At 49.9% G+C, this 12165-nt stretch overlaps 1 pseudogene; it reads right to left on the bottom strand.

Annotated features, from left to right (window-relative positions):
- Window positions 1-2968, bottom strand: part of LOC141220812 (dynein axonemal heavy chain 12-like) — a 63362-nt pseudogene extending 60394 nt beyond the window's left edge.
- Window positions 2969-12165: the final 9197 nt, after the last annotated feature.

The raw sequence follows: 12165 nt of genomic DNA, 5'->3' as shown, positions 1-12165 counted from the left end.
GCAGTTTGATGAAGGGAACCAAGTGACACATCTTGCTAAAACGGTCCACGACCACCCAGATGACCGTGAAACCCTCAGAGGGGGGAAGGTCAGTAATAAAGTCCATAGCCAGATGTGTCCAAGGAACACTAGGAACCTCCAGAGGGCAAAGCAACCCCGCAGCAGGAGTATGTGAAGACTTAGATCTAGCACACACAGTACATTGACGCACCCACTTAATGACTTCCTTCTGCCATTCAGGCCACCAAAAACTGCGACCCACAAGTCTCTTGGTCTCAGAAATTCCTGGATGACCTGCCAGCCGAGACTCATGACACTCAACAAACAAATCTCTCCTAAAGATCCTAGGCACAAACAACCTCCCATGGGGAGTGTTAGATGGGGCATTCTCCTGTGCTTTAAGAATCTCATTTTCCAAAACGGAGTCCAATGCAGCAATCACAACACCTGCTTGTAAAATGCTCTCCTCCTCCTCAGCACCGACCATGGGAGAAAAGCTGCGAGACAAAGCATCAGCTTTAACATTCTTGGTACCCGGGATGTAAGTAACGGAAAAATTAAACCGCGAGAAAAAAAGTGCCCACCTAGCCTGACGGGCATTCAAGCGCTTGGCAGCATCAAGATAGGTCAGATTTTTATGATCAGTGAAAACCTGAATGGAAAATTCAGCACCTTCCAAGAGATGACGCCAGTGTTCAAATGCGAGTTTAATAGCCAGCAATTCCCGATTACCAATATCGTAATTAAGTTCAGTCTCAGAAAATTTTTTTGAAAAAAAGGCACAAGGATGTACTCCATCCTTGTTTTCCTGAGACAACACCACACCGACCCCCACAGAAGAAGCATCAACTTCAAAAACGGCTTAGTCACATCAGGCTGCATAAGGATGGGGGCAGAGCTGAACCTCTCCTTTAGAAACACAAAAGCTTCAATGGCCTCAGTAGTCCACTGAACCGTATTAGCACCTTTCCTGGTGAGATCGGTCAGTGGTTTAACAATAATAGAAAAATTTTTAATGAATTTTCAGTAATAATTGGCAAAACCCAAAAACCTCTGTATCGATTTCAAACCAATAGGCCTAGGCCATTCCTGCTCAGCTTGACCTTTCACCGTGTCCATCTCAAAGCCCTCGCTGGAGATAATGTAGCCCAAAAAACTAATTCTCTGTACAGCGAACTCACATTTCTCTAGTTTAGCAAAAAGCGAATTGTCAATCAATAACTGTAATACCTCACGTACGCTCCGCCAATGAGACTCCAGATCCGGCGAATAAATCAAAATGTCATCCAAATACACAACCACATTTTTGCCAATCAAAGGTCTAAGGATGTCATTAATAAGATTCTGAAAAAATGCTGGTGCATTGGTAAGACCAAAAGGCATAACCAGATTCTCAAAATGACCCACAGGAGTGTTAAAAGCAGTCTTCCATTCATCACCCTCCTTCATGCGCAACAAATTATCGGCAACAGTTCAACGGCAAAGTCTCTTTAATAGGCCACAGTCCTTGCCGCGGCCAGGTGTCCATGTCACCCAATAAGGTGTAATTTTACTAAGTGTAAACTTTCAAACACCTTCGGGTATCTGTTGAGGTAGGTGTTTATAAAACCAATAGAGGGCACTTTAAGAAGTGCAACTATTTACAAATGTTGGCTGCTCCCAGTCCTCAGCCGGATAGAAAGGGTTGGCTGCTTCCAGTCCTCAGCCAGATAAAAAGGATTGGCTGCTCCCAGTCCTCAGCCGGATAATTCACAGACCCTTTTCGGGTAACTTTAACAAACTTTTTATAGTCTGCAAACGGGCGTGACTTGAAACTCTTTCACCCTGACTGGTAACTATGTACAGTTCCTGCTGCTGTTCTTCAATAGCGGTCTCCCTCTGGTGGACGTTCCTGCTCCTCGTACTCTTCAGACCCATCCAGGTCCTCCACGTAGTAGGATTCAGGGTAGCGCTGCTCTTCCACCCGCTGAACGTTGAGGGCGTACCACCCCCTCAGGCCTCGGTGTCGGGTGTATGACACCTGATCTCCCGGGAACAGATCCCGTTTCGGGTGACCCGCGGGCAGGCGACTCTCCACATCCCTCCGGTTAACAAAGAGGTCTGTGTTGGTTGTCGGGTTCCGAATGAACCCCCATCCTTTCTCCTGGTGGAACCTGACCACGATCCCGATGACTTTGGGACTGCGTGCAGCCTGGGGGTCTCGGCGGGTCCGGGTCTTCTCCTCAGCGCTCCGGGCTTGCAGCTGTTCCTGCCTCTGGCGCCGCGCCTGCTTCTCCTTCTCCAGCTGTGCTATCTCCCGGCAGCAGAATTCCCGTCTGCGAGCAGCGTCCGCCCGCGTCTCCTGCGAGAACCCCGGCAAGTTGACTGTATAAGTCGGTCCCCAGGGATGGTAGTGTTGGGACCGGGGGCGCTCGTTCTTGTAAGGCATCGGGGGAGTCAGACCTTGCGACAGGGCCTGGAGCGGGCCGCTTCCGGCCGCACCTGGAATCAAGGGGCACGATGTGGGACGTGGCCCGGCTTCTGCGCTCGGGGCTTGGGGCCTAGGTGCAGGTGGCGGGAGCGGAGGAGGTGCAGCGACTTCCGTGGCGATCGTCTCCGCGACGGGGTCCAGGGGCAGGCTAGTGGCGTCCGGGCTGGTATCAGGGGCGCCCCCCTTACCTGCTCCCTTCGCAGCGCCGCTCTCAGCCTCCTGCGGTCCTCCTCTGTCCTCAGGGGCAGGCACGCTGTCGGGTGCTTGCAGCGCCACTTGCTGCCGGGCCGCAACCCGCCGGTCCATCTCTTCTTTCCACCCCGCGATGGCCTCTCGCTGCGCCTGGACCATCCTCCGGTCCAAATTCTCCAGCTCAGCCCCGAGGAATTCAGGGTCCTCTCCGGGGAGCTGGGCCATCAGCTCCGCGAGGCTGCACGGAGACGCTTCGGCCTGCAGCAGGCCACTGGTCAGGATACTGGGACTGGCGCTCCCCGCCATCTCCGGGTGTGGTCTGCCAAGACTAATCCAAACCACGCCCTTCCCTTCGGTTTTCTTTCCTTTCCGCCCCTGCTGGGGGTGGTCCGCTGACAATCACTCTCAGGGGCAGCCCCCCCACGTTGATGGACATCTCTACAGCTGCACACATGGCTGTTGGGGGTGGGCTCCGTCTTTGGCGCCATTCTGGGACCTGGCCCACGATGGGAGGTGGCTTCTTGTTGTCTTTTGGCGTGCACATAATGGAGTCCGTTCTTCTTGGGCGGGCGCCACATTCAATACAGTGAAACAGTCTCTAGGCACACAATACCCGATGATAACAGGTTGGTTTCGATCCTGCCGACTACGCCAAAGTTGACGCGCCCCCTGGGCCGTGTGTGTGTGGGGGAATACCCGGAGCCGGGTCTCTGTGTAATGCCGGGGGTTGTAGCCTCCGTGGCGGCGACCCGGTCCCGTGGCGGATCTGTTTATTGGGTTTTGTAACGTTTAAATGTTCGACTACGCCACCCGTGGATTGCGGTCACTGAGAACCGCCGCTGCGGGGCAAACCGCTGAGGCTGATGTTGTGTGCGCAGCAGAGGGTAGTATAACTCCCCACGGGAGGAGTATAGCCTCGGGGCAGTGAGTGCAGATGGTGGGGGTGATGGTGCGCGGGAGCAACAGTAATGACTCAGAGTCCAGTAATGCAGTCTAGGGTCTTTACTCACAGTTTTACACTCCAAGCCACTTCTGCAGGTAATGGCTGCCCACGTCGTGCTGTGCTCACCAGGTGAGGGGCTCGGTCAACTCCCGGGTACCTCTGCAATGCTTTTCAGGACCCCCTTCATGTGTCCTTCCTCTGGCCTGTCGTACCCCACAATTGACCACGTTTCTGTCCAGCTGCCTCGGGCCTTGGCGGGCAAACGTATGTTCCATTTCCCTGCGTCCTATATGGTGCCTTCCTAACGGGTGTAGTGAGGGGCCGTAGCATGTGCAATCCCACGGCCTCCGGTTACTAGCTGAGGGTAGTTGCTCTCCTCCACTAGATGAGGGATCCGGTTCCCTTTCCTGGCCTGACCACCCTACTCTGGTAGCGTACGGTGGCGACTGGCCGGTCCGCACCCCTGGGGTCCCTTCATTCCACTCCTGGAGCCTCCTCTGTTCCTCTCCTCTCCTTTCTTCTCCTCCAGGCCCAGGCTTTGTGATTTAGCCTGCCTGCGGAGCAGAGCTCATGCAGAGCCTCTGCTCCCTGAATTCTCCTCTCTCTCCTCTCTCACCACTCTCTCCCTTCTACCAAGATGGTGCCCACCATATATACTCCTCTATACAGTGCACCCGTGATCTACTCTCCCCACCCACACATTACTGAGTTCCCCCTTTCTAGGTGTTCCCTCCCCCCACTCCAGCCAGGGGCAGGGGCTGTTGTGCTCACTCTTGGGAGCATCGTCGCCCTGTCCCCCGGAAATGTGGTGTAGTGCATGTGGGTGTTAGGGTCCTGAGCCACACTCCATCCTTACCTGGAAGTGAGATATCACACCTCTAGGTGAGATGCAATACCTCTGTAGCGACTAGAGATGAGCAGAGTTCAACTCGCCAATCTCAAATTCGAGCTGTTTTGGGCGGTGTTCGAGCCGTTCGGCGAACACGAACGATTTGAAAAAAATCCGGCTGTTCGAGGTTATGTTCGATAACTGTTCGTGCACCAAAATCATAACTGGATTTTTTCACAGTAATGCTGATAATGAAGATCTCCATTTTTTTTTCTCTTTCCCGCATTTACAGTGGGGAGGTGCTATCTGTCAGCCTATCAGTAGCGCACACACGGAGCGAAGTGCTTTTTTTCACACAAGCAAGGGCATGTGTCATTGGCTGTGTATGTCACATATCCTTGCCCTATAAGACCCAGCCATTTTCCCCGTCGCTACCATTTTCTCACTGCTGCAGCTGCGTGTTAGACGGCACCGCTGTTGCTGTGTGCGCTATACCTTGTTAATTTCAAGCCAATTTTCGCACAAATCTACAGATAGCTTGGGAGTAGGGAAGAGTTGTGATTGCAGTCCTTTTAAGGACAAAGTTCCAGCATTTCCTACGACTTTTAGCGGGCAGGTCTGTTCTCTTAAATAGATAGGTTGGGAGTAGGGACTAATTGTAATTGCAGTCCTTTTGAGGACTAGTTTACAGCATTTCCTAGGACTTTTTGCCAGGCAGGTCTGTGCCAGTGCTGTGCTAGTGTTTTTCACAGCATTTGGCTAAATCTAGCTAAGCAAATCCTTTGTGGCCTCTTGCAGTGTGTGTTAGTCAGTGGAGTAGTGTATCTGTGTTGCAAGCTACACCACCTGTGTATAGAATACAATTTTTTTTACTGCACCTAGCCAAGTAAAAGTTTTGGGCATAGCATCATTCTATAAGGCCATCTATACTAAGCTCCACCAGCTTGCAAATTACAAATAATTTTTATCAGCATCTTGCTCGGAAAATAATTTTGGGCTTGTAGCAGTGTGTGGGACTTATTCTTAGTCCATCTATACTAAGCTCCACCAGCTTGCAAATTACAAATAATTTTTAGCTGCATCTAGCTCGGAAAATAATTTTGGGCTTGTAGCAGTGTGTGGGACTTATTCTTAGTCCATCTATACTAAGCTCCACCAGCTTGCAAATTACAAATAATTTTTAGCTGCATCTAGCTCGGAAAATAATTTTGGGCTTGTAGCAGTGTGTGGGACTCATTCTATTAATCCATCTATACTAAGCTCCACCACCTGTGTATGTAATAAAATTGTTTTACTGCATCTAACCCAGCCAATCCTTTTGGGCTAATACCACAGTTTGGCCACTCAGCTCTGCTCGGTTCCCATCCATCGTTTTTTGTGCAAACAACTCCAGCGTTGTCAATTAGTTAACCACCAAAATGAGTGGAAAAAGGCCTGCTGCTGGTGGAAAGGGGAATAGGCGTGTTGGGAAGGGAAAAAAAGGTTGTGTCCGTGGGGTAGGTGTTAAAGCAACAGTAACATCTGCAGAAGAAAGACCATCTTCCAGCCAAACTAAGATGTCTACTTCTTTTAGCTTACAATGTGATACGATCCCTTTCTTACGGCCACGCCAATCGCTACAAATTCCAGATGAGGCACAAAAACAGCAGGTGCTTCAACGGATATCAAGTGCTCCTTTAAGTGGGCTCTCCTCCACCTCAACTTCAACATCACAAATACTCCAGTCCTCAGAGGTGTCACCCCAATCGCACTTGCTTCCTCACAGCTCCCAAGTCTCCAGCTGCCCGTCTGAGTATGGGGTAGAACAGATGGTTGAGTCTGCAGTGCTGTTTACTCATACTATAGCCTGGGAATCAGAGGTCGGCTCTAGAGCTTCTGTGAATCCAGGCGAGGAAATGATCTGCACTGATGCGCAGAATCTTTATGAGTCGGATCCAGGACCAGACGCAGTAGGTTCTGACCATAATGTAGACCCTCGTTCCCAAACTGTAACTCCTGTTGGTGGAGACAATGAGGAAGACGATGATGAGACTCAAATACCTGATTAGAGCGACAACTTGAGTTTTTTGTCAGGGCAGGAAGAGGTTGGCTCTGAGGACAACGGGTGTGAGAACACACAGGGTGATGATGACGAGGTTGCAGATCCCACTTACTGTCAACCCACAGTCAGCCAGTCGATGAGGTCAGCAGAGGAGGTGGAGGAGGATGCTATTGACGACGAGGTCAGGTGGCGCCTTCCTGGACAGAGACGTAGTACTGGAAGCACGTCAACAACTGCATCCTCAAACACAACTCTGCCTCTGACTGTTATGATCTGCTACAAACACTAAGGAAAGACAGGAGAACTGTCCCTACAATAGAACTAAACTAGATCCCTAAGATGTAACGGGGAACCTGATCCTGCGATCAGACCCGCTAAAGTCCTCGGCTAGTCTGTACGAAGACCTATAGATGTGAGGGAGGGATCCCTACAAGAACTAGGGACTGGGATAAGTTGGACACCTCCTAGCAGAAATAGTAGCAGTCAAAGACAAACACACAACAAAAAGCATAGAGGTCAGAAGACCAAGCAAAACTAACAGAGGACGGCAACTGAGCACCAAGCTAGCTCAAGAGTAGTAAATACAATGAAGTCCAGCAAGACCAGGAGGGCGGAGCCGGATTAAATAGGCAAAAATGGTCATGTGACCAGCAAACTAAAAAAAACCTAACAGGAGAGTTCTAACAGTACCCACTCTTCTAAGAGGATCCTCCGGATCCCCTAGGCCCAGGCTTACCAGGAAACCTCCAGTGAAACGCTCTGACAAGTCTGGAAGCAGAAACATCATCCGCCCTCACCCATGAGTTATCCTCAGGTCCGAAACCCTTCCAAGCGACGAGATACTGCAAACTCCCTCTATGCCGTCTAGAATTTAGGATGCGGGAAATTTCATATTCCCCGTCCTCCACCACCGGAGGAACAGTGGCAGAGGCGTCACCATCCGACACATCAGCTTTTTTCAACAGAGAAACATGAAACACCGGGTTAATCTTCCAGGACATAGGAACCTCCAACCTAACAGCATATTGGTTAACTATCTGAAGCACCTTAAAGGGCCCTACGAACTTGGGACCCAATTTTTTAGAAGGAATCCTCAATCGCAGATTCTTAGAGGACAACCAAACCATGTCACCAATAGCAAACAAAACCTCTTGCCATTTCCTATCAAAGTACCTCTTAGATTTTTTGTTAGCCTCCTGAAGATTACCACGCACATCCGTCCAAACTCTCTCCAAATCACCGGAAAAACTCTCCTCCTCAGGCACAGCCGAAACCAATTTGGAGAATGACCCAAAAGACGGATGTCTCCCAGAACAACAAAAAAAAAGGCGAACACCCAGCAGAAGAGGATGTATGGTTGTTAAGAGCAAATTCAGCAAGTGGCAGAAACTCAGACCACCCGTCTTGATTGTCTGCCACAAAACAACGCAAGAACTGCTCAACATCCTGGTTCTTCCTTTCTGTCTGGCCATTAGACTCAGGATGATATCCAGATGAAAACGACAAATGAACTCCCAACCTGTCACAAAAGGCACGCCAAAAACGAGCCACGAACTGAGGTCCCCTATCAGAAACAATGTCAGTAGGAACACCATGTAGTCTGACAATTTCCTTGACAAAGGACTTAGCGAGTGTCTTAGCGCAAGGCAGTTTGATGAAGGGAACCAAGTGACACATCTTGCTAAAACGGTCCACGACCACCCAGATGACCGTGAAACCTTCAGAGGGGGGAAGGTCAGTAATAAAGTCCATAGCCAGATGTGTCCAAGGTGCACTAGGAACCTCCAGAGGGCAAAGCAACCCCGCAGCAGGAGCATGCGAAGACTTGGATCTAGCACACACAGTACATTGGCGCACCCACTTAATGACTTCCTTCTGCCATCCAGGCCACCAAAAACTGCGACCCACAAGTCTCTTGGTCTCAGAAATTCCTGGATGACCTGCCAACCGAGACTCATGACACTCAACAAACAAATCTCTCCTAAAGGTCCTAGGCACAAACAACCTCCCATGGGGAGTGTTAGATGGGGCATTCTCCTGAGCTTTAAGAATCTCATCCTCCAAAAAGGAGTCCAAAGCAGTAATCACAACACCTTCTTGTAAAATGCTCTCCTCTTCCTCCTCAACACCGACCATGGGAGAAAAGCTGCGAGACAAAGCATCCGCTTTAACATTCTTGGTACCCGGGATGTAAGTAACGGAAAAATTAAACCGCGAGAAAAAAAGTGCCCACCTAGCCTGACGGGCATTCAAGCGCTTGGCAGCATCAAGATAGATCAGATTTTTATGATCAGTGAAAACCTGAATGGGAAATTCAGCACCTTCCAAGAGGTGACGCCTGTGTTCAAATGCGAGTTTAATCGCCAGCAATTCCCGATTACCAATATCGTAATTAAGTTCAGTCTCAGAAAATTTTTTTGAAAAAAAGGCACAGGGATGTACTCCATCCTTGTTTTCCTGAGACAACACCGCACCGACCCCCACCGAAGAAGCATCAACCTCAACCAAAAACGGCTTAGTCACATCAGGCTGCATAAGGATGGGAGCAGAGGTGAACCTCTCCTTTAGAAACACAAAAGCTTCAATGGCCTCAGAAGTCCACTGAACCGCATTAGCACCTTTCCTGGTGAGATCGGTCAGCGGTTTGACAATAATAGAAAAATTTTTTATGAATTTTCTGTAATAATTGGCGAAACCCAAAAACATCTGTATCGATTTCAAACCAATAGGCCTAGGCCATTCCTGCACAGCTTGAACTTTAACCGGGTCCATCTCAAAACCTTCACTGGAGATAATGTAGCCCAAAAAACTAATTCTCTGTACAGCGAACTCACAGTTTTCCAGCTTAGCAAAAAGCGAATTGTCCATTAATAACTGTAATACCTCACGTACGCTCCGCCAATGAGACTCCAGATCAGGCGAATAAATCAGAATGTCATCCAAATACACAACCACATTTTTGCCGATTAAAGGTCTAAGGATGTCATTAATAAGATTCTGAAAAAATGCTGGAGCATTGGTAAGACCAAAAGGCATAACCAGACTCTCAAAATGACCCACAGGAGTGTTAAAAGCAGTCTTCCATTCATCACCCTCCTTCATCCGCAACAAATTGTATGCCCCCCGGAGATCAATTTTAGAGAACCACTTGGCCCCCCACTAACTGCTTAAATAAATCAGGAATCAATGGCAGTGGGTAAGGATTGCGTACAGTAATTTTATTAATCTCACGAAAGTCCAGACAAGGACGTAAACCGCCATCTTTTTTCTTTACAAAAAAAAATCCAACAGCCACAGGAGACTTGGAAGGCCTAATGTGACCGGCGGCCAAGCTTGTCTGTATGTATTCCTCCAAAGCCTTTCTCTCAGGAATAGTAAGATTAAATAAACGACTTTTAGGAAGAGTCGCTCCAGGGACAGCTACTCACATGTTGTTGGAGCTCGGCCACCTCCAGAGAGAGTCCCTGCAAGCATTGAGCCAAATCTTGAACCGAGACCATGATGGAAAACTGGAGGTATTTCCTTAGAAAATTTTTTTTTTTTTCTTTTAGGGCTGGACTTACTGTTATGATCTGCTACAAACACTAAGGAAAGACAGGAGAACTGTCCCTACAATAGAACTAAACTAGATCCCTACGATGTAACGGGGAACCTGATCCTGCGATCAGACCCGCTAAAGTCCTCGGCTAGTCTGTACGAAGACCTATAGATGTGAGGGAGGGATCCCTACAAGAACTAGGGACTGGGATAAGTTGGACACCTCCTAGCAGAAATAGTAGCAGTCAAAGACAAACACACAACAAAAAGCATAGAGGTCAGAAGACCTAGCAAAACTAACAGGGGACGGCAACTGAGCACCAAGCTAGCTCAAGAGTAGTAAATACAATGAAGTCCAGCAAGACCAGGAGGGCGGAGCCGGATTAAATAGGCAAAAATGGTCATGTGACCAGCAAACTAAAAAAAACCTAACAGGAGAGTTCTAACACTGACCACAAGTTGTGGTTGCTCTTCAGGTCGCATGGGTGCTAAGTCTTGCATAGCCTGGGCATTTTTTCAGATCGATAAGGATGACCCAACTCATGTTATCTGTAACATTTGTCACCAAAAGCTAAGTAGAGGCCAAAAAATCCATAGTTTGAGTACTTCATGCATGAACCGTCACATGGATATGAAGCATAAGTTGCAGTGGGAAGCTCACTGTGCTACAATGCGGCCTAGCGGGCGGGGCCAACCACCGTCTGCAGGGCCGGCGTCAACACCCGGCGCACCCGGGCAAGTGCCGGGGCCCTGAGCAGGCAGGGGGGCCCACTGGCGGTCGCGCACCCCGCTGGGCTATGGGCGGAGGAGAGCGATGTCAGCGCCCGCCATTCTCCGACGCTTGCTCAGGGCCCCGGCAGCCGGATACTTACCTCTCCTCGTGCCTCCGCAGATCCGCTGTCTTCCTGCTCTGCGCTCCCTGTGACGTCTCAGGTCAGAGGGCGTGGTGACGTCTTTCCACCGCTCGCTCCCCTGAGCCGTCACAGGGAGCGCAGAGCGGGACGACGCCGGCAACGCTGGAGTCCGGACCCGAGCAGCGGCAGCAGGTGAGGAGGAGGGAGGTGAGTATTTGATTTTTTTTCTTTTTAATGTATGGAGGCATGGGGAATAATATGGGGGGATGACATCTTGCATGGGGCATTATAAAGAGAGGGAGGGGTGACATCCTGCATGGGGCATTATAAAGAGAGGGGGGTTACATCCTGCATGGGGCATTATAAAGAGAGGGAGGGGGTGACATCCTGCGTGAGGCATTATATAGAGAGGGGGGGGATGACATCCTGCATGGGGCATTATAAAGAGAGGGGGGTGACATCCTGCATGGGGCATTATAGAGAGAGGGGGTGACAGCCTGCATGGGGCATTATAAATAGAGGGGGTGACATCCTGCATGGGGCATTATAAATAGAGGGGGTGACATCCTGCATGGGGCATTATAGAGAGAGGGGGTGACAGCCTGCATGGGGCATTATAAATACAGGGGGTGACATCCTGCATGGGGCATTATAAAGAGAGGGGGTGACATCCTGCATGGGGCATTATAAAGAGAGGGGGTGACATCCTGCAAGGGGCATTATAAAGAGGGGGGGTGACATCCTGCATGGGGCATTATAAAGAGAGGGGGGTGACATCCTGCATGGGGCATTATAAAGAGAGGGGGTGACATCTTGCATGGGGCATTATAAAGAGGGGGTGTGACATCTTGCATGGGGCCTTATAAAGAGGGGGGGTACATCCTGCATGGGGCATTATAAAGAGGAGGGGTGACAGCCTGCATGGGGCATTATAAGGTGGGGAACAGCCTGCATGGGGCATTATAAGGGGGGGCAGCCTGCATAGTGCATTATGTGGGGGGAACAGCCTGCATGGAGCATTATAAGGGGGGGACAGCCTGTATGGGGCATTATGTGGGGTAACAGCCTGCATGGAGCATTATAAGGGGGGGACAGCCTGTATGGGGCATTATGTGGGGGGTAACAGCCTGCATGCAGCATTATATGGGGGCCAGTATCCTGTATGGAGCATTATATGGGGGCCAGTATTCTGTATGGAGCGTTATATGGGGGCCAGTATTCTGTATGGAGCCTTATATGGGGGCCAGTATTCCGTATGGAGCCTTATATGAAGGCCAGTATTCTGTATGGAGCCTTATA

The sequence above is a fragment of the Phyllobates terribilis genome, unplaced genomic scaffold (assembly GCF_046119375.1).
Source record: "Phyllobates terribilis strain yellow unplaced genomic scaffold, ASM4611937v1 Scaffold_304__1_contigs__length_2301189, whole genome shotgun sequence".
NCBI lineage: Eukaryota > Metazoa > Chordata > Amphibia > Anura > Dendrobatidae > Phyllobates > Phyllobates terribilis.
The sequence above is the reverse complement of the archived record's forward strand: the minus strand, read 5'-3'. Positions and strand labels throughout refer to the sequence as shown.